At 39.6% G+C, this 23,028-nt stretch overlaps 1 protein-coding gene across 4 annotated transcripts in view; it reads right to left on the reverse strand.

Moving 5' to 3' along the window:
- Nucleotides 1-23,028, reverse strand: part of DAAM1 (dishevelled associated activator of morphogenesis 1) — a 195,181-nt gene that overhangs the window by 165,604 nt on the left and 6,549 nt on the right. The window contains exons 2-3 of one of the 4 annotated variants that reach the window (XM_039319564.1): nucleotides 13,506-13,569; nucleotides 6,002-6,096 (exon numbers count right to left, since the gene is read on the reverse strand). The exons of 2 other annotated variants lie outside the window; for them this stretch is intronic. The gene's annotated coding sequence lies outside the window, so the exon portion shown is untranslated. The remainder of the gene's footprint in view (nucleotides 1-6,001; nucleotides 6,097-13,505; nucleotides 13,570-23,028) is intronic. One more of the 4 variants, XM_039319563.1, reaches the window with a different exon arrangement.

The raw sequence follows: 23,028 nt of genomic DNA on the forward strand, positions 1-23,028 counted from the left end.
TAATCTGGACTTTTACACTAAAGTCCAGAAAACATAAAATGAGGAATAGGCTCTCACTCTGTTTCTGCAATGGGGAAAGGACAGGCTGCTGTAGCTTGTTGCCACTTCTCCGGCCAACAAATTCAGGCAAAGAGCAAAATTGCACAATAGCATGATGGATCACTTATTAATTTGTATTTTATTATTTGTCATCTGGTTAATTAACAAGGGAAAGACCTGTGGATTCACTTTTTTTCTTTCTTTTCCTTGAAGACCCTATAAAGGGTTGCCTCTTTTTCATTTGTCCAAACAATAAAAAAAGCTACTGTAGTGCAGTATAAAGCTGGAGATGCTGACAATCATTGATTGGTAGTAAAAGGTTTCAGTTGATATTCACTTAGACAATAAAAAAAAATCTGCCATTGCATTTCTAACATTCAAACCACAACTATAATTCCTGTACCACCACCCCATGCACTACCCTTGTTTTATCTTAACATTCGCATACAAAAATCCTAAGCTCTTTTTCTCCCAAAAAAGACACATCGCGTTCCAGTTCAATAGAAAGAAGACAGCAGAGGTGAATAGTCTTAAAAAACTTCATTCTGGTTTGTATCAGTAGATCTTCCAAAGTGACAACATACAAATCAAACAACAAATCAGGAAGCAGTACTGAGCAGCTGGTATCAAGCCCTTCATTCACAAATCTGTTTTGTTCCATATTCAAGAAATTACGCAAATTTCTAGCCCCAAAGATTTTTAAAACTTATGGGAAACAAGATGCATGGAATATGCAGATCACCTAATTATTCACTCTGAAGATGCATCTCTATGGATGGTTGTGATCATGAAATAATATTTGATACATAACAAATGTTCCTGTATAATATTACATGGGATTGTATTTGGAGTGAATTCAAACATACTAATCAACGTCTGGTGTGATGGCAACAATATTTTAAACTTGACAAAGGCTGTAGCTCCCAGATGTTCTATTATGAATCTCACTGGGTGGCCTTTAGGGAGAGTAGGCCTGCTTTGCTGTAAAAATAGGTTTGCTATTTTTATAACAAAATATAACCTCACCATTGACTGTTGTCTGCAGCTCCCAAGGTAAGCTCCACTATACAAAAGAAATATAGTTGTAAATGAAAGTATTAGAGCTATTCCCATCTCTACATTGTGAAACATTTTCTAAAAACACTGCTGCACAGCTTTAAAACTATTTCAATTTTGAAGGGTAAAAACATCACAAATAGTATCAGTATATAAGGATTAAAAAAATGTAATGGAAGACTGATCTATCCACCCAGAGCTCAAATGGGACTTCTTGTAGTAAATAGATGCATTAAGCAGCCGAATGATATGTTCTGACTATTTCATTTTAAAGTGTGGAACTAATTATTCAACAAGGTGGTGGGCTCCTCTTCAATCTGTTCAAGTAGACACTGAACAACCTTTGGTCAGGGATGCTGCACTGATCCAGGAAGTTGGTTAGTTAGACACTCCCCCCCTCACACGATCCTTTTCAATTCTTATATTTCTGGAATCACAGTAAGACAAATTGCTGGCCTACAGACACATAAATCAGGGAAGTGGTTCTTTGGAGCAATAACTAAACTTTCAAGCAACTAAGTCCAAAACTCTGAATTAACCAGTGTGTTCTTTTTGGTTTTCTACACCGTTTTTCTTTTATGCAAAACACTGATCTTCTGACTTGTCACTCATTCTTCAGAGGGATTTCAATGGTGGGGAGAGACACATTGCAGTGAAGAGAAAACTGCAAGGTGGAGGTTGAAGGGAAGAGACCAAGCTGGAGGGAAAAAGAAATAGGCTGTGATTGTTGTTATCTCTGTGTGTCTATGCTGAGAAAGAAAGTGCTCAACACAACTTATAGCCCACCATATTTTGCAAGCTGAGCCATTGTACAAGTATTTCAAAAGAAGCTGATTCAAGACAGGTCAATACACATTTTATGTGTGACTTTGGCGAAATCATGAGGATGAGTGTATTTTCAAACAAATCCATCATTATCCTTTTAGGAAGTCATAATATTATCAAGTTCAAAAACTCCCGTTCTAGTACTTACAGTGTTTATGAAAAGTTATATGGTTGCCCAACTTAGTCTCTGATTCTGGGCTTCTTACAAGGATAAAACCCCAATACAAAAAACAATAAATCCCCCACGTCCCTAGTGACAACAATTGGAAGAGCCACTTGATGGGCTCCATACTAATCTAGGGTCCCCAGGCCCATGGGTAGAACCATGTCTTCGGGGTCTTACAAAAGAGTGTCAAAGTAGTGGTGGTGAGGCAATCTCATCTCTGCCGAAGTGATGTTCCACAGGGAGGGAGCAATGACCTTCTTAGATGAACCTCCTTAGGAGAGGGGACCCATAGCACTCCCTGCATCTCCCACTCTGGTAGGTTGGATAGATAGATATGACTGGGAAAAGTCAATCCTTCAAATAACCTGGTCCCAAGCCATTTAGGGTTTCAAGGTGACAATCAGCACTTTGAGTTGGACCTGGAAGCAAATCGGCAGCCAATGAAGCTGCAGGAGAAGTAACACATGCACAAATCTAGGCTTGCCCCAAACCATGCTGGGTGCTGCATTTTGAATCTTCTGGATAGTTTTCAAGGACAGTCCCATGTAGAGTGTGTTGCAATAATTAAGACGGGCGGTAATTGTTAGCAGGGATTGGTCCAGGAAAGGACTTAACTAACACACAACCTGAAGTTGTGCAAAGGTCCTCCTGGCCACAACTGCCACCTGCTCCTTGAACAGGAGTTACAAGTCCAGGAGAACTCCCAGATTATGCATCAGGTCTGCCTGGCACAGGGCAACCCCATCCAACACCATTGTTCACTAATTCTCCATGGACTAAACCTGAAGAACCTCAAACACACAGCCATTCTGTCTTTCCAGGGCTCAGTTTCAGCCCATTGTTCCCCAGGCAGTCCTTACAAGCCTCCAGGCACTGTGAGAGGGAGTTCAGAGAATCACTTAACTCACCATGGGCTGAGACATACAGCTGGGTGGCTATCAGCATATTGATGAAACCTGCCCTTCAAAGAGATCAACCTACTCTCTAGTTCCACATGAAACCTGAAATAAATATGGATATTTTGGTTCATCCAGAAATATCCAGACCTGAAACTTCATTACCCATGAATCTTTGGCTGGATGACTGAGGCTGATTTACACAGCACTGGAAGACATCAAATAATATACTTACATTTTAACACTCAGGATCATTGTTCATATCCTCAAGCTGTACAATGTAAAAATTACACCTTACAAGTACACAAATAATTGCTACATTTGTTTCAATTACACCAACTGAACCAGATATATGTATCCCAATCAACACAAATAAAAGTTATTTTATCTGCAATCCTAAACAAAGTGATCATTATAGGCTATTCAGTCATTTTTGAGTATTTCTTGTTAGCCAGAACAGAAAAATCCTCCTGCTCATCAACCTAATAAAAAAAAGCTCCATTGGATATGTCTGTAAAAACATACTGCAAAAAAGAAACCTTAATAAATTTCCACCTATCGTCAGTCTACTTCATCCCAGTTTCATCCAACAACATCCAATAACACTGAGCCCTGCTTGTTTCATCAACTTCAACTCTGTCAGTCTGATGAAACAAAGAGCTTTGTGATACCGCAAAACTGTGTGTTTATTGCATCATATGATACCTGGCTGGGAAGGATCCGGTTCTCGCCCTGGATATCTCATTCTTCCTGCTTCCTCTCCCAACCCCACAATGATTCAGAATTCCTTCAGAAAAGTAGTAATAAAAACATTTCTTGGAAGAGGGAAAGGCAAGTTTTCATTAATAAACTGTCATAAAACATGAACAAGCAATTTAGATAGTGGCTTGCAGAACTGTTCATATAATTATGTCATGTCTGTGGCATAGTAATTTTAATGTTTATTTTCATTTCTCTGTGGCAAATAAGTTTAACAAACAAATAAATAAAATAGTATAAGAGCTATATAAATCATGGCAGGCTGGGGGATTCTGGGAGTTGAAGTCCACAGGTTTTAATGTTGCCAAGGTTGGATATAAATGATATTAATAATATATAAATAAATAATAGATAGGATTATGCCAAAGATACATATGGAGATTTATTTTGGATAGAAACAATTTCATTCTGCTTTCTGCGGACAAGCTATCACTTTTAGAAACTGTCTTCCCTTTGAAAATTAAAAGATCATGGACATGATAGCCTTGTTATATGTGCTACATGGATCAGACTTTTTAATCTCTGTATCCAACCATCGCCTGCTTTGGCAGCAGCTCTTCAGGACTTTCTACAGAACATCTTCATCCCCTTCTTACTCTCAAGAAACATTTCCAGAGAACAGAACATGCTGCAAGCACACAAGTCATATCCAGAACTAGGACAGCTTGTTAATTGTCACAATACTTTAAATCAAGACCTAACAAGCTTTCCAAGGACTTCCCAGGCTATGCATGCTTTTCTGAACAAGTGGTGTATATTTATCAGAATGGAAGCTCCATGTTGCAACATTTTGTTCCAAATAACCCAGAATCATCCGTGATCATTACCATCATGCAGAACTTCTCCAATATATAATCGACTATACAAAAATACTTCATATATATCTTTAAGTTCTTTAAACTTTAAAAAGTTCTTTAAAAATACAATATATTATATACCATGTGTGTGTGTCTTGTATTCTTTAAAACAAACCCACCTAAATATATATTTAGTATTTGATTCATTTGTTTATTATAATTTCTGTCCTGCTCTTATTGACTTTCAATTCAATTTCATGAATGCTTGTTGCTTAAACATTAAAAATCTTATGTACCACTTTGTTCAGAATGATTGGGTTCACATGTCTTTTATCAAGTTTACTGCTAACCTGAGATCAAACAAATGGAGGATAATGCTTTTTCACAATTATTAACCAATTATAGTGATAAGGAAATTAGGTACAGATGAAACTGGGAAATGCTCTGTTCTGTTGATCCTCAGTTATCTGTAGCCTGGCTGACTGTTGTTAAAATGCTAAATAATGTTTCCCATGGCCTGATACCATTACAAATGTTCCATTCTCATGTGGAGAGGCAGAACCAGCCAGTTTATCAAAGATTTAACTCTGCATGTGGCCCACAAGCACTCCTTTTATGCCTCCTGAGCCATGTCAGTTTAGATAAAGCCAGAAAATTGGCCTGCATGATTTTGGGGATGAGCAAAGTTAGTGCCTTAACAAAAAAGTATACACGGGATTAGACTGCATTAGGACAGCAGCATTTATTTTATTTTTTATTTTCTAAACATTAGCATATATGGACATCTGGTTTGAAATCATTCATACAAAACTGAGGATCAGCCACAGGACATACGTGTGAAATGTCATTTTGCACAAGGAGTGTTTTTCTAGAGTCTTTGGGGATTAGCTTAGTTTAAGCCACTCTTAATATTGTTTACTGGAGCCACAAATAGATAAGATTAACTTTTCACATTCAAAAACCTTCCTCTTGCCTAAAGCAACCCAGCACCATTCATTAAATTTTACATTGCTCTCTTTCTCTTCTCCTTTCTTTCTGACATCAAAGCTAGCCTTGAAAAATCTTTTTAAAGTATTTATTATGATCAAAATAGCAACATGAGGTATCAGAGTAGAGAACAGACCAAAACTTCTTATTTTCTAAACAAAAAAGCCAACTGATATATCAAAATGAGTGGGGCATTCTCTCTCATCCTATTAAACAATAAAGTCCCATGGTGCTATCCCAAGGTAGATATAACCTCATGGAAATATAAGTGTCTTGCTATGGGACCTCAGTGGAAATGACCATTGAGCTCTACTCACCACCACACAAGAAGTGATAGTTTAGGCCCAACAGTAAATTTTTAAAATCACAAAAAGGGTGAGGATGTGACTAACAATCATCATGCATTGCTCACCATCCATTACTATGTACTACGTAGCACATTCCTTTGGGAAGATAAGCAGCATGAAAGTGCTTACCTGTCAGCACAGGTGATTAGGAAAAAGGTTGCAGTCTATGGTCTGGTGACCTTCCCTAGGTGAGGTTACTTCAGATACTTTGCAGCAGGGAGGAGCTGTTAAGGAGGAAACACCAAGTCCATTCTAAAAGACTAACAGCGAATAGGAATCCAGGGGTAGAATGATGGGAAATGGAGTCTTCATCATCATGAAGGATCTTTACCATGAATCCATGGTGGAAGGGATACTATTAACCCTAGTAGGTCAAGAGTTGTTATATTTTATTTTAGGGTACTATTTGCATAAGTGCCCAAAGAATTTCAATAGCTTCTTCTCAGCCATTGTTGCAATTGCTATTTTTATGTTTTATGTCATTCATGTCATTGCATATGTAACAACTGCTTTTCTGAAATCAGCCAATGTTGTCATCAAATGAGGGGAGGAGAGAAGAATAGCTCCTTTGAAGCCATTCAGCAACTTTATGGTTGAATTAAATTTTAGAACAAGGACTTCCTTGGTTGAGAGATCACACTATTTGTTTCAACAATATTAAACACCCTTAAAACCAAGGAGTTCTTTTTCCCTATAAATCACAGCTGTTTGAAACAAGGAAGGAAAATCTTTATTGCTTAAATGTTATTGGCACAACAATTTTACCCCACTAAATTCTCTCCCCACTAAATTCCACTGTATTTAAGCTGTGAGCAAAGTGAATAACCCATGGACCATGGGATGCATAACTCCCCCAGGACCATTTCTGCAGCTCCTTATTTTCAGCTGTTTCTTGTTTGCATAAAGATGATTGGAGGGAAAAATAGGCATCAAGCCTATTTTGTTCTTTGTAGCATTTCTAAACTTCATGAAACCCAACCTATATTTTTTGTTCCCCCCATTTGAGTAGCCCTAGGTCTCAATAAAGTTGCCCACCCATGAAGTGTGCTAACTCCTATTATCTCCAGGAGAAAGAGAGAAAGAGAAAAAGAGAGAAAAAGAGAGAAAGAGAGAGAAAGAGAAAGAAAGAAACATGGGATTGTGTAGTGTTTTCATGGAGTGAAAGAAAAAATTAGGTTGCATGTGGGTCACCTGCAATCTTTTTCAGTACAGTGGTTTTTTACTCTGAAAGTATTTGTGAATGGATTTCTTGTTGTATATTGCCTGGGGCATGCCTGGTCAGAATAGTAGGCACCCACATCCAACATACAATGAAGAGTAAAAAAGATATACAGACTTAGAAATATAGAGCAAGTTGAGTTGGATCTGCAAACATCTTAGAATGCTATTTAAACTCCACACTCCTCAATGAAACCTGATGAGAGAACTTTGGGGCGTCTATTGCAGTGTGTAACACTGATGTAAGTTCCTTTTATGTATTTATGAATAAAGCACAAATGTTACTGAACATGCTAAGCCTTTGGTAACCTCATTCTAGGAGTGGCCAGCCCAAGTATATATTATAACTGTAAACCTGGCTGCCACCACTTAAGAGAATTGGGGCATAAATAACAGGACCTTAAACTGCCTGCAGCCAGTTACCACATATATAATAATCCAATTAAAAAACTACTTTTGCAAAAAGCCAATTGGCTCTGACCATCCTGGAACAAATGTCAAAGCCAGCAACAACTCGGAAAAGGTCTGTTGAGCCTCCCATAAAGATACCCCATGTGTTAGCCTTACATGATGGCAAGAATCCAGCTTGCCCAAGAATATCTTGATCCACTGCATGCCAAGAACAGAATATTGAGGGAGGAGAAAAATTAAAGATCAGGGTTAGCTTTATTTGATAATGTTTGCTGGTTAATCCTGACACTCTTCTTCTCTTGGGCAGGAAATGTTTTAACTCAAATTTCTACAGACTGAGAAAAACAAGTAGAACAGTTCTTCCTTGAAGATAAGTATCAGACAAGGAATTCCTAAAATAGTTTTCTGTATATCTCTGGTCTTATGCACAGAGATCACTTTCCCCCTCCCACTAGGGATCTAATGAGTTCAGCAGAGGAGAGTCAGAACATAGAATAATAGAGTTGGAAGGGACTTCTTTCTAGTCCAACCCCCCCCCCCACTCAAGCAGGAGACCTTGTTTCAGATAAACGGTTGTCCAGTTTCTTTATAAGACAAGGTACAAGAACACTGAAGAAGTCTTATTCTTATTCAGTGTTTTTGTAACTTGGTAATTTTAAGATATGTGAACTTCAGCTCCCAGAGTCTGTCTGGAGAATTCTGAGAGTTGATGTTCACACAAAGTTGCCATGATTAGGAAACAATGCTCTAATGCCTAACAGATTTAGGACATTTTACTTTATATAAAAATGCTTTAAGGTCTCTGATGGTACAAGATTACTAAAGCTTTTCAAAAGGTAGCACTGTAGACAGTGACTAAAGGCCACTATAGGAACAGTCAGGGAAAAATACTCCTCCTCACCTCCTCACCTAGTCCAGACAAAGTGCAGTTTATATCTCTCTCTCCCCCAGTCTGTGGCTGTGGCAACAGACCACGATCAGAACGGTTCTGTTTCTTTTCCCTCTTCCTTCCTCTTGTCTCAATTTCTTGAGATAACCTCAGATCATAGCATAAGGGGTCCCCCTTTGTCTGCAGGGAAATGGAGTCCGGGTGGTGGCCCCACCCCCAAGGGAAAAACGGCGGGTAGATCCGCTCGTTCAAAATGGCGAATGGGGAAGAAGCCACGCCTCCCAATGGTAGCCCGGGAATCCACGAGGTTCAAAACAATGGCGGATCTTTGAATTTAGCAATCAGGGAGACTCCTTTAGTCTTAAGAGGGCTGCGCCTCTCCTCTGAGGAGAAAGAAAATTTAGCGCTAGTTCTGCTCTTGTCGGGCTGCTTCTCGCGCCGCTCAGCTGATCTATGCCGAGCGGCGCCGCAGTTTGCCGCTTCCCGCGCGGCTCAGCTGTTTCGCGCTGAGCGGCGCCTCGTTCTGTCGGCCAAACCACTCAGCTGTTTGGCGGACCCGGAGGGCGACGAGCAACCCGGTGTGAGGTCCCCGCGCCAAACAGCTGCTCGGCGGACCGGAAATCGGCGAGCGATCCGGCCCCGCTCCAAGCCTCCCGTTAGTCCCTGACGCCCCACTCACGAGTCCGCCGATCCTGGCTGCATCTCTCAAGTCTTATCAGCTGCCAGGAAACTTTTCTTTCAACTGGAAGAAGAGGGGATTCCTTTTCTCTCTCTTTTTTTTTTTTTTTTTTTGAGTTAAATTAGTTTTGTTCTGAGAGCTGCCTCTCGCACTTCTACCAGGCTTCGAGACTGAGTCAAAACTGGGGTCACGCCCAAAGGAAGGGGTGTGGCCGAAGTTTTTACCCAGTCTGCCAGGCAGGAAGGCCGTCATAGAACCCATCCATTTGGACTCTACAGCCATTCTGCTGGAGAAGGTACAAGATTACTAAAGCTTTTCAGAAGGTAGCACTGTAGACAGGGTCTTCTTAGTAACTCACTGACTGCCAAATCTGCCCCAAAGATGTGCCAAGTTTTTTTGTCTGCTGTCCTTTCTAAACCAGGCAAGATTTTATTTGCCCAGCAATCAAACTGCTGTGTTTATAATTCTCATTATAATCAAGAGGATTCCTGTCCTTGTCTTCAGCTGTTATAGTTACTTGTGTTTTAGTTTTACTTGTTTAATCTTGTTGGCTGCTAAGAGATATTGTCTATATTTATATTTCAAAAAAGAAGTCTGGCGTTTCTCTCTGATCTCTTTCCTGTATTCCAAAAGTACAGTAAAAAGATTTGGCCAAAGCCTCCTAGACTGAAGCTAGAGGCCACTGGAAATATGTGGCTGCTATTGTATCCTGCAGGTGTTGTCACAACCTTGCCAACTTCTGCTCTTATCACTGGAAGCAGATAACAGAGGCTGAAAAACATGGAGAGGAAAGTAAAACTAGCAATAACTGAGGAAGAGAGGAGGAATTGATACAGGACTGTAATTTGGGGGTGGCAGTCTCACAATCCTTCTCATCTAACTGCAAATAGTGCAGTTGGGTGAGATTTGAACCTGCACTGCACATATTAAACCATCAGAAAGAATGATTGCTCTTATACCACATTTGAGGCACTGAAATGAAATTAGTTTGACCAAAACAGTTTTTTAAAAATGAAGGACTGCCAAGTCAGACTTAAGACAGTATCACATAATAATAATAATAATAATAATAACAACAACAACAACAACAATAAAGTTGGAAGGGACCTTGGAGGTCATCTAGTCCAACCCCCTGCTCAGGCAGGAAACCCTATACCATTTCAGACAAATGGCTGACAAGTCTCTTCTTAAAAATTTCCAGTGTTGGAGCATTTACCGCTTCGGGAGGCAGGTTGTTCCACTGGTTAATTGTTCTAACTATCAGGAAATTTCTCCTTAGTTCTAGGTTGCTTCTCTCCTTGATTAGTTTCCATCCGTTGCTTCTTGTCCTGTCTTCAGGCACCTTGGAAAATAGCTTGACTCCCTCTTCTTTGTGGCAGCCCCTGAGATATTGGAATACTGCTATCATGTCCCCCCTCTTCCGTTTCTTCAATAAATTAGACCAGGTGTAGGCAACCCAAAACACTCAAAGAGCCACTTGGACCCGGTTCCCACCGAAAACAAAACACTGGGAGCCGCAAAACCCTTTTGATATCTAAAATGAAGATAACACTGCATATATCCTTTTTTTACCTTTATTATTCATTTTAGATGTCAAAAGGGTCTCTCTCTCTGTCTCTCTCTCTCCCTCCCCCTCTCTCTCTCCCTCCCTTCCTCTCTCTTTTTCTGCCCTTGGTCTGCCAGTCCTCTTCCACCCCCCCTCTCTTTCTCTCCCCCCTCTCTCTCCCTCTCTCCGATCTTCTGCTCACCTGGCAAGCTGGCTTCAAGCTGTTTTTCAACAAGCTTAGGGGTAGGCAACCTCGGCTCTTTTATAACTCATGGACTTCAACTGCCAGAATTCCTGAGTCAGCATAGCTGGGCTAGCTAGCTCTCTCCTGTCCTTCCTGCTTCATGCAGAGACGCAGCAAAGGGAGGAGCCCTGCTCCCAAAGCTTTTCAGCTTGTCAGAGAACACCGTGAGTCCACTCTCTTTTACACACACACACACACACACACACACAGAGAGAGAGAGAGAGAGAGAGAGAGAGAGAGAGAGAGAGAGAGAGAGAGAGAGAGAGAGAAGCAGGGAAGTGCAAGTGCCTCTCTCTGTCTCTGTCTCTCTCTGCAAATGGCAGAGGAGGCTGGGAGCCACAGGGAAAGGCTCAAAGAGCCGCATGAGGCTCTGGAGCCGTAGGTTGCCGACCTGTGAACTAGACATACCCAATTCCAGCAGTCTTTCCTTATATGCTTTAGCCTCCAGTCCCCTAATAACTTATATGAAGATAGTTAATGGCAAAAATCCAAGCAGATCTTTGAATTCAAAAGAGTTTCCTTTAAGTACACCACATTTAAATGCTCCATTTAAACTTAAGAGTCAGTGACTCAAATCAAAACTGCATTTTGCATAAAGCTTATTAATACTATCAGCAATACACGTGCTTGTTAAAAAAACGCATTAAAAAACTGGGAAACAGAAAAACTCCTAATCTGTGAGATGTCATTGCAAAGAAAGGTCATTGAGGTATTTTTTGTCCTCCCTAAAAAGGAAGGAGGAACACTTTGAAGCAAAAAAAAAAAAAAAAGTTGCGGCAAGTGGAATTTTTAGATTTGATTATTTTTGTTTATTTTCAGCCTTGTTACACAAGATAAGACTCAAGGTTTAGGAATTCCCAGAGCATCAAAACAATTGACTTCTTCCTCTACTATTCAAGCTAAGTGTTGTGGTTTTATACTGCATGCAATCCAGCAGTCTAAATCAGTGAAAACTTACTAATCATTTGTTAAGGACAGAAATAATTATAGTTTAGGCATAATATTACAAGGCTACATTAACAGAACTATCTAATGGACCATTTTGATGCTCAATTTTTATCACTCATTTATATTTTAGCACTTAGAATAGCTTGAACTCAAATTCCCTGCTAAAGCCCAAGATCCACTTCTAACTCCCAGTTCAGGTAAAGTAAGGTAAGGTAAGGTAAGGTAAAAGGCTATTTAGTGTGACAGACTGAACATAGAGCTACCTTTCCACAAAGACTCTGATACTATACCATCTTCATGGCCCAGTCAACACAAATTCATTTGCTTACGTTGAGAAAAATCTTGACCCTTAATTTGTAATTTGTGTTTCAATGGGCACATTCTGTTGTGTAATTATCTATAAAATGCAGACATATAAAATTGCATTTTGAAACAATTCCTCCACTAGAAAGATGTTTATAATTTTCATTTTTTTTAAAAAAAGTACGTATTAATAATAATCTTGATACATTTTCCTGACTGTATAGCAAGCAAAGAAACATGCACTGATCAGCATTATCAAACTTGTATAAGAAGAACAAGTTTTACTTTAGCAGGAGACACACTCATGTTTTTAATTTTAAAAATGATGGATACGTTCCAGGAACTCTACTCCATAATAGATGGGAGTGAGTTATTATCTCAAATATTTTGAAGATAGTAGAGATTAAAATATTCAGCCAACTAATCTGCGCTAGGATGGCTAGAAGCATCTTGTGGATGTTCATCACCTGGCCTTAAAAACCTAACTGCCAAACAGCTGGGGGATGATAAGGAAGATAAAGTAAATCAGTTGAAGCAGCACTGATAGGTTCAGTAAGGCTCAAAGGTTTCCAGAATCAAAGCCCAAATGATTCAGTACAATTTTAGACTATGGAGTAGGGCAGAGAACTTTATATAGCTTTTGGGCCCCTAAAATGGAGAATAGGGTCACCAAATACACCAGGTAATGCTTTATGGAACTTCAGAAAAGGGAGCATGAATTAGCAGAGAAGGTAGTTTTGAAGCTCCTTGCCATGCTTTCAGTGTCTGCTGGTTATCATGACAAGGCAATACTAGCTAAATCCTGAAATGTTGGAGGGACTCTATAGAGGCCATAAGAATTCCTAACAATTCTAGGAAGAGCCAGTATTTACAGGTATCTAACAGCTGGGAATTGCTAGAGCAGCAGGTAAACAGCCTTGGCGGTAAGCCACTGAATGACTAATAATCAGGAAGAACTAGATTTGATGTCTGTGGGGGAGTGGGGAATACAGGCAAAGCAAACAACATAAACATAATTTGCACAGAAGTAGGTTATTTTGATCCTGTTACAGAAGTCCACGGGGTGCTTAGAATGCAAAACAATCTGCATTTGAAATGTCTTCCTTACCATTGTGTTTCTATGCAGTTACTCACCTGGGGCTTGCAAACATTAACAAGCTAACATTTCCTGGAAAAATCACAAGTTGAAGAGACAGCGAATCAATCCCCAGGCATTCCATTCTCAAAATCCTGCATCTTTAATACATTTAGAGCTCTATCTACTGCTCCATATAGAAAACAGTTACTATTGCATTGCTTATAAGATCCCTCCACTATTGAGTACATGCAAAAACTAGTAATTAATTCAGGGATTAACAAGCTCAAGAAACAAATGGATAACAAGTCTCTACTCACTTGCTTCAATTTAGATGCAGATTCTGGGTACCATTCAAGGTGCTAATGGTCTTCTACAAAGTTCCTGGAATAGAACCATGAAATCTGTTGGACTGCATCTCTATAATTGTTTCCAACTGTTAATAAGAACCAACAGAGTCAGCATGAGAGGAATCCCATCAATTAAGCAATGCCATTTTATGGGAAACAGGAGGGGTGCCTTCTTTGCTGCTACACCACCATTTTAAATAATATCCAGAGGTCCATTTGATGAACTCAGATACAGTGATGATGAATATACCTTGGAAGACCTGAAGGACCAAGTTAAGGACAGATTTTCATGCAGAAAATCTATCTAAGAATTGGCATCAATTTAATGGCATGCAATCAATCAATCAGATCTGATGTAAGTTTTAATTTTCTGCCTGTGGGATAGAGAAGAATGTGATGAAACTTGGAACAATGATTTTTGAATACTAACAAACAGAGGAAGGTGGCTTCTATCATTTTAGAGAACTGACACACAAGATCTGTCTGCTAACCAATACTGAATTTACACTGTGGTCTTTGCTTGCTGAGCCCAGATGCTACTCTAAAGTAAATGAGATGCTGTATCAATGAATGAAGCATTATAATACATACTAGCCGTGGTTTCAGGGACCAAGTTAGGAATATCTTATTGTTTGGGAATATCCTCTGCACAACAACAACAAAATTTATAACTTTTTTGAAAGAGAATTGTTCCCTTTGTTGTCATCTAGATACTGTAGTGTATACCAATCTATTCCGATTTGGTGTTTCCAGATGTTTTGAGTATACTGACAGGAAATTCAGTACTACCAAGTTGAGGAAGGCCAAGATGTATCACTCTTTAATGTACTAATCCCATCTAGCCCTATTTCCTCAAACACATACATTGTAAACCAGTTTAGGAAGCTGGTCCTCTTGTACTCCTATGATGAGTTCTACATCAAAGAGTTTATTTTTATCCTATGAAGAACTTATGAATGCAAATGCTTCCAAGAAAGCCTCTATGTGTTATTTTCAATGATAGTCTCTGAGCTTGAAAGCTAGCAAAATAAAAGTTTCTGAGAACTCTCTTGTAAAGAAAAGAATAGTCCTTGACTTATATCCATAATGGAACCTGCCCATAATGGTTGTAAGTCATGAAATTGTAAAGTCCATGTGACCAACCCAATTTTATGACCTTTTTTACAATGATTGTTAAGCAAATGACATGATTATTTAAAAGATTTTTACTGTGGGGGTAAAAAGGTATACACAATTGCAACCATAATAATTACTTATTCATCCAAAACATACGCTCTTAAAAACAAAAGTAGATGGATGGGTTAATTTGTTTAATCGGGCAGCCTTTGCATTTCTCCAAATGTTTACACAGTGTTCTATAATTGCAGAAAAATTGAGAAGAAATGACCTAGATCTTTAGATATGGTAATAAGATCAGTGTTTATTATAACAAGAAACCACTAGTGCTTATTTCAGTGGAAGTTATGTTCCAAATTTTTAGGATCAGCCCAATGTATTATGCTGCATAAGAAAAAAACAAGATTTGTTTTATTTATGGTGCATTTTTACTTTAGGTACAACTATCGTAGTCAATGTTGACAATACAACGGCATCCTCCACTGTAGCTGAAAGAAGTTGATTAGCTTTGGAGTTGCAGAATACACACCATTTTCTCCATCATCTTGCTATCACTTTCCAGCAGCCATTATTCCTGCCACTTTAACTGCCTCATTCAGTCTAACAGCCCCAGGTACTGAAAAATGCATAAAATTACTGGGCATATCAGCGCATTTCCACTTGGGGTAGAATTTTCAATACTCTACAAATCCTTAAGCCCCAAACAATATGTGGTATAGGAACTTTGTATTTAATCTTGCAAATCCTCCACTCCTTCCTTGTCTCTAAATTCTCCCCCTCAGCTCTACTTACTTCCTTAATGTGCCATAAATTATATTCAAGAGCCATGAGTGTGCAATGCATGTTGCTTGATCATACTTGCTACCTCCTCCTGTGAGTTGACCCGAGAACTATCATAGCTCCATCTGGGAAGTGATTAGCATATCATGAAAACCAGGTGCTATGGCTTGTTCCTCCATGAAAAAAAAAACAGAAAAAGAAATTGCAGACAATCTGCATAATATATCAAACAATCACAGAAAAACTTGTTTGTTATTGGTTGGCCAAACCTATGTATGAGAAGCCACAGAATCTGTAAACACCAGTTTATTCATAATCCATATTGTGCTTTAATGTGACATACAAAATTTGATAGCCTGTTATTCTGTTCAGAATCCCAAGATTTTTTTTTAAAGCCAAGTTCGTAATCATAGATTTAACCTGGAATGTTATAATGAAAGAAATCTGTTGTCTCCATACCCCACACATTACTGCTTGCTGGAAATAAGATGATATGCATAGTAAATTGTTCGACATCTTCACACATTTCTTATAAATATGACCCATAACTTGAATTTATGCATGATTTTATGTAAAGAAGCCGCAACTGGCTGGGTACACACATCAGACTCTTAGATTACACCAATATGGCTGGTTCCTACCCTTGTGCCTCAAGATGTAGATTACTAATTCTGTTATCCTACAATAATAATTAAATCACCATAAGGTGCACGGTGTGGTGAGGGGGTGTAGGAAAAAAATAATCTGTAGCAAATTCCACCTTAGAACTCTCATCTTAAGTGAAGTGGAGAAACCATCAGTTCTGCTAGCCAAACTATGCAAACCAGTGTTATTCCAAGAAACCTCTCAGAAGAGAGGTTTCGGAAATCGGTCCCCATCTAAACATAACCCAGGTACTGTTTGGGAGATGGGCTAAAGCAAAGGCTTGGCTGGCAGGAGTTCAGCATTCTTGGCCATGCTAGAAGACTGCAGACATAAATCATCCTGTTATATAATACTGTACACTAATAATATTCACCACATTTTAAGAGATCAACTGAAAAAGGTCCCTAGCATAAAAATCTTTCAAAGTAAATTTCTGCAGATGTAGAAACAAAGGTAAAAGATGGAGACCCTGCTAAATTAGTTACCACGTAACTCTGGCCTCCACTTTGATTGAGAATCAAAGAATTGCAGGATAAGAAATATAGCATGCTAAAAACTATATAGCCCATCTTTTCAACATAAAGATGGGCTGAGAGAAAGATCTATAGAGAAGCAGCATGTCATAACCAGGCTAACAATGTTCTCACACAGCTAAGGTTAACAGATGATCATTTTCTGGGCAACTTATGGCAGAAAGGTACCATATCTAGGGAATAACACAACTATGGCCTTGCAACCTAGAAGGCAGTTGCTTATTTCCTTTTCTGCCTGTCCTGGTGACGTAAACATAATGGGTGGTGACGGGTGACAATCTTATAGCATCACAGATATTTCCTTCTAAACAAGACTACACCCAGTTCCACCTTATGGCTCCACCAGAGTTGTAAAGACCTGCCCCACTCATGGCTAGTAAAACAAGATATAATGATCAGCAGTACAAGCAATTCTTACTTTCTGATATTAAGCCTAAAATAACATATAAGGTTTCCAGGTTCTATGTGGTGGCATATAAAATTAGATAAAGAATAATTAAGAATAATTGAACTTGTTTGGCTAGGGCAGGGACCTGTAACCTTGACAACTTTAAGACTTGTGGACTTCAGCTCCCAGAATTCTTCTGGAGCTGAATTCTGGGAGCTGAAATCCACAAGTCTTAAAGTTGTCAAGGTTGCAGACCCTGAACTAGGGAATGGCCTTGTCTCAGCATTACCAGCTGGCAATTTTTTTTTTTTTTTTTTTGTCAGCTACTGTCAACTGTGTCCTCCTCAGATTTGTCAGAGGTTTTGTAATTCTACATTTTAAGTTAATTTTAACTAATAAGTATGAAGCCTTTTAACATATTTCTCTATCCATCGTTCCTCCTTAATTATTTTTGGATGTCCTGGATATTTGGAAACTACTTTTTTCTGCTGGTTAATGACCACAATAACATTATTTGATTTGAGGTTGTGAAGACCTTCTTATTCCATTAGTTATTTGAGTTATTTTAAAATTGGGTACTTTATAAAAGGATACTTCAAGATTCTTTTTACATATATATTATGGTGTTGGGTCGATTTGATTATTAGATGGATTTTCCCCATCTGGAATATTGGCTTATTTAATATCGTATTTTTGTTAACTAAGGATGAGGAAGCTAATAATTATTTGTAGATCTGTTCTGTAAGGGGAGGAGAACCAATCAGTTTCTTTTTTAATTTATTCATCTTTCAGCATCCAGGTAGGGTGGACCCTTTATGTTCAATGTTATATATATCCAACATTTGGGCTTTTTTCTTTTCCTGTTTTTTTGTACAGAATTTTTTTTCTTTTTTTCATTGTTAGTGTTGGATGTTTTTCAGTTTTATTCTTGTTGCTAAATGAAAATAAATATGTTAAGAAAGGGTATTTCAAGATTATTAACTTTGTTCTGTCCAGTTCTATTATAGCAACTGCCTGCATAGGTCATGCTACTGTTTGCTACCTCTCTTGCTGCCAAAAATTCAGAGGCAATGTACTAAATACAGCACTGTGACTATTCACCCACATCCTGTACAGTTCCCCCTGGCAGGCAAAAATTGCAAGGTAGAGATTCAGGTAGAGATCTTTCTCTATCCCCCACTTCCTCTGCTTCTCCCCCTTTCCACTTTAAAACCAAGCAAACATGAAAATGACAGGAATAAAACCCAGGGCATTGTTTTTTTTCAAGCAATATGTTTTTCTATTTAGCTATGGTTTCTATTCCTAAATAGCAAGTCTTAATTATTTCTGATAAAACAGCAACAAAACCAGACTAATAATTTCTGTGGCCTTGTGTGGTTATTGATACTATATTGTGTGGGAACATCTTTTGTCGTAATTAAAATGATTAAAGAGAAAATAAAGTCAGCCTTTTAAAATTAAGACATTTGGGCTCTTTATAAATTAGATCATGACCAACTACTTCTCATGGTTGCTTACCGGGCCGTGGCATAAATAAAGCCCCATCTGTGGAATGCAGGCAGCACACAAAACCACGCACCCTTCCAGTCCGCGGAAAAACCTCTTTCCACATAACTGGTCCCTGGTGCCCAAAAAGTTGGGGGTCTCTGACTTAGGGTACACATTCGATCTGTTTATCTGCCATCAAGTCATTGCCAACTCTTGGTGATGATAGATTTTCTCCATGATGATCTATCCCTAATCTGGTCTTTCAGGTCTCTCAAGGGCATCCTACACTATATATGAATCCATCCATCTTCCTGCTGGTCATCCTCTTCCTCTTTCTTTCCACCTTCATTAGAGCTTTTTCCAGTAAGATACTTTCACATAATGTACCCAAATAAGAATAGTTTGAGCCTGATCATTTGTGTCTCAAGGGAGAATTCTGGGTTGGTTGCTTTGATGATCCATCAGTTTGTTTTCTTGGCTTTCCGATGGTATTCTTGGAGTCTTCTCCAATCCGAAAGTTCAAAAGTGTCAATACCTATCTTGCTTCTTCAAAACAATTCAATCTACCATGAAGACAATTCATTCTACTGTGAAGATCATCAGTCCTTGGCTTTTTTTATTATCTCAAAGGAGAGTCTTATTCATCCTTTCACCCATGCTTCTCCAAACTTGTCCCATTAGTAATAGAAATACAAATGCCATTCTTCATATGAAAATCCACAGCAGAAAAAAGACACACCTCACTCAGGATTGTATTGTAATTTATTTCCCAATCCAGAAGAACCAGATGGATTTGGGCAGGCAATATGGTACCCACAGGTCCCTCCCTTGACACCTCGCCCTAGCAGTATGTAATAAAAATTTAAAAGTATTTTATTTTTTAAAAAGTGGCAAAATAAAATGCAGACCTTCAACATAATCATAATGTATCAGGATACTTTTAAACCTCATATAGCATCACAGGCTTTCTAGGAAAGTAAAAGTTATAGGTGGCTTCAGTTTAATACTTAGTTTGTAATCTGAAAGCCGAATCATGGCAATAGAACTTTTTTGCTTTGAAATGTTTCATTACTTTTATTCAAGTAGCTTCTTCAGTCTGAGGAAGCAACTTGCTTATTAGACTGAGGAAGCTACTTGGATAAGCATCGAAACATTTCAAACCAAAAAAGAAAATAAGTCCAGTTGCCATGACTCAACTTCCAGACAACTCTACTTGGATGACTGAGAATTTTCATGGACTTTGTTTGTAAGTTTGCCCCTCCCCCCCTTTTGAAATTAGGATGAGTTAACAGAGTGTAGCTTTATCAATTTTTCTTTTGAGTTGGCTATACAGATTATATCAATTCTACGTAAATCCACAATATATGCCATTTTGTGTGGGGGGGGGAAACACAACATGCTGCAAAAATTGGAGGTGCAGAAAATACCTATCTTCTTGTAAACCATTATTTTAAAGCCATTTATAAAGATGCTTCTGTTCCAAAAGATAGCTCATTTATTACTGTAGACCAAATGAGAAGAGCAGAGAAGGGGACCCTTGCTATAATTTTTTTTTCTAGCTCAGGAAAAAACTCAGGATGCAAAAGAATAGGTAGAAACTACCAAGACAATAACTACTAGTAACTGTTTGGAGGCAGAATGAAGGAGAAAAGGAAAGTCGAGCAGACAATTTGATTTATGGTGGGGAACTCAAATGCACTATATCCATCTCCCCCAAATCTAGTTTTCTCCAGTTTTTAAGGGACTAGATTTTCCTTAATTAATGTTGCCTGTATTGCAGTCCCAAAACAACTGATGGACAACAAATGCAGGAAATATGCTATTAATAGTGATGGTAGTTATGGTGGTAGCAACAATAGCAGCAGCAATAGTAATACCACCTTAATGTATAGCTATGTTTGTCAAAATCAGTGGAGTAAAGTAGCATAAAGTATGTAGAGATAGTAAAACAGAAGAAGGACGATTAGTTGAAAAGGAAAGGCTAGTTTATATACAATACAGTATAATCTCTGCTAATCATTAAAGCAGCTTTCTTCCATGTGAGCCTGAAAAGGGGAGATGGGGGGGGGGACATGCCACTACTTCAAGGAAGACAATCATTACGGTATGGAAACTTCTAAATGGTTCATGGGAATGAAACTCCATTCAGCATCAAAAACGATATTTCACTGGAATTGTTTACCCACAGATCCAAAACCCCACTTTGTCTTGGGGGGATTCAGATTGAGTTTGTTTTCCCCCCATTTGGACCCTGGATATTGGGTTAGCATTTCTGCTACAAAATCTAGCCCAGAGATGAGATGTATTGGCATTATGAGCATACTGATTATACTAAGTCCCATGCTAGCAGATGACCTTGCTTAGAAGTCGCCTATTCTATAGATGTCATACAGATGTTAGGAAAGGACCAGAGAGATCCCTGAGGTACTTCACAAAGTACAAGTCCCTGGGCAGATTTCTCCTTTCCACTCCACCAACTGGAAGGGCCCCTTAGGAAGAAGAACCACTGCAAAACAATACCACCCGCATCATTTTCAAGGAGGTGAGCCGGAGGAATACCAAAGCTGAGCATGTTGAGACTGTATTCCTGGCCAATCAGATCAGTCAGCCAAAGTTGCCACGCCTGTCCTGGACCATGATTCTCCAGTCTTGACACGAGCGCAGCCATTGACTGACAGTAAGACGTTTTGGCTCAACTAAATATACCCTATTATCCTAGTCTATAAGGGTGGGTGTGGATTATCCATCTCCGTGCTGAGAAAAGGCGTTCAGGTAAGTCAACGCCCCTTCTCCAGCACTGGAGATGGATAATCCACGCAGTGGGACATACCAAAGCCTATTGTCCCTTGGGTTGGGGAATAGACTGGTCCCGTGTGTAACTTTGGTCTAGAACCTGCTGGAGAACCCTCCTACCGAAGGAGGCCTCTGCAGAGGAGTACTTGTCGATTTTGTAATGGCGAATGAATGGAGAGGGCGAGGCCCAAGTGGCTGCCCTGCATACTTCTTCAATAGAAGCCTGCATGGCCCATGCTGCTGAGGTGGCAGCACTCCTTGTGGAGTGGGCCGTGATATGCTTAGGGACTTGCAAGGACTCCGCCTGGTATGCCCCAGTGATGCATGCCCTAATCCATCTACCGATGGTAGAGGACGAGACCTTCCGGCCCCTAGTAGCGGGGTGGAAGGATATGAAAAGCGCTTCCGAGCGTCGGAATTCCGCTGTGCGCGAAATGTAATGTCTTAGTGCCCTTCGTACGTCCAAGGTGTGCCATTGTTGCTCCCGGGGATGAGCTGGGTTTGGACAGAAGTCTGGTAGGACTATTTCCTGTGATCTGTGAAAAAAGGAGTTGACCTTTGGAATGAAGGGTCTATTCTTAGGACTACCTTGTCCCTGTGAAAGTGACACAGGTCCTTCCTCGTTGAGAGAGAAGCTAACTCGGATATCCGTCGAGCTGACGTGATAGCTACTAAGAATGCTACCTTATGGGTCAGGTAGCGAATGTCACATGTTTTGAGTGGTTCGAAGGGCGCTCTGGTAAGAGCTTGTAGTACTCGTGGTAGTTCCACTGCGTGGATTATCCACTGCGTGGATTATCCATCTCCAGTGCTGGAGAAGTCGCCTATTCTATAGGTGTCATACAGATGTTAGGAAAGGACCAGAGAGATCCCTGAGGTACTTCACAAAGTACAAGTCCCTGGGCAGATTTCTCCTTTCCACTCCACCAACTGGAAGGGCCCCTTAGGAAGAAGAACCACTGCAAAACAATACCACCCGCATCATTTTCAAGGAGGTGAGCCGGAGGAATACTAAAGCTGAGCATATCAAAAGCTACTGAGAGATTAAAGAGAAGCCAAGAGGCATCTCCAAGTGTGACTAATGCAACTTTCATGCTCTGCCCTGGCCTCAAATTCAACTGCCAAGGCTCTATTAATACAAAGGGAAGCTTAGAGACAGGTCCAAAATTACTCATTAATACTTGAATCAAGTCAAGGCTTCTTCAGCAGGAAGCACATCACAGCCTTTTTTCATAGATAAGGGAAACATTTCCTCAAAGAAAGATTGCTTACTGCTGAAATTCAACCTTCTGCCACCTTATGGGAACTCTTAACTAAACAGGAGGGCTGAGATCCAACTGAGAAGTGGGAGAACTAATACTGCAAAGGGCCCTATCCACTTCTTTGGGACTCACAGACTGAAATTGAGCCCAGATCACCTCACACAAGGAAGCCCCAATCGTTTTGATTGGATTGGAATACTCCAATGCACTCTGCATGTGTTGTTCTTGAAGACCATCTAAAGTTACATATGGTACAGAATAGAGCAGTGTGAGCAGTGATGGGGGTGTCATATTATGCTGGTGTATGCCCACTGCTAAAGTGGTTATCAGCTTCTGGGTGCAATTCAAGGTGCTGATCATCATCTATAAAGCCCTTAGTACCTGGTTATTTGAGGGTCCACTTTGTTTGCAATTTTTCTACCCATCTGGTGGGTCAGGCAAAGTGGGCATGTTCCAGGTCCCATTGATTAAATAATGGGACTTTGTGG

Source organism: Crotalus tigris, unplaced genomic scaffold (assembly GCF_016545835.1).
Source record: "Crotalus tigris isolate CLP2741 ecotype Arizona unplaced genomic scaffold, ASM1654583v1 scf7180000023598.3388751, whole genome shotgun sequence".
NCBI lineage: Eukaryota > Metazoa > Chordata > Lepidosauria > Squamata > Viperidae > Crotalus > Crotalus tigris.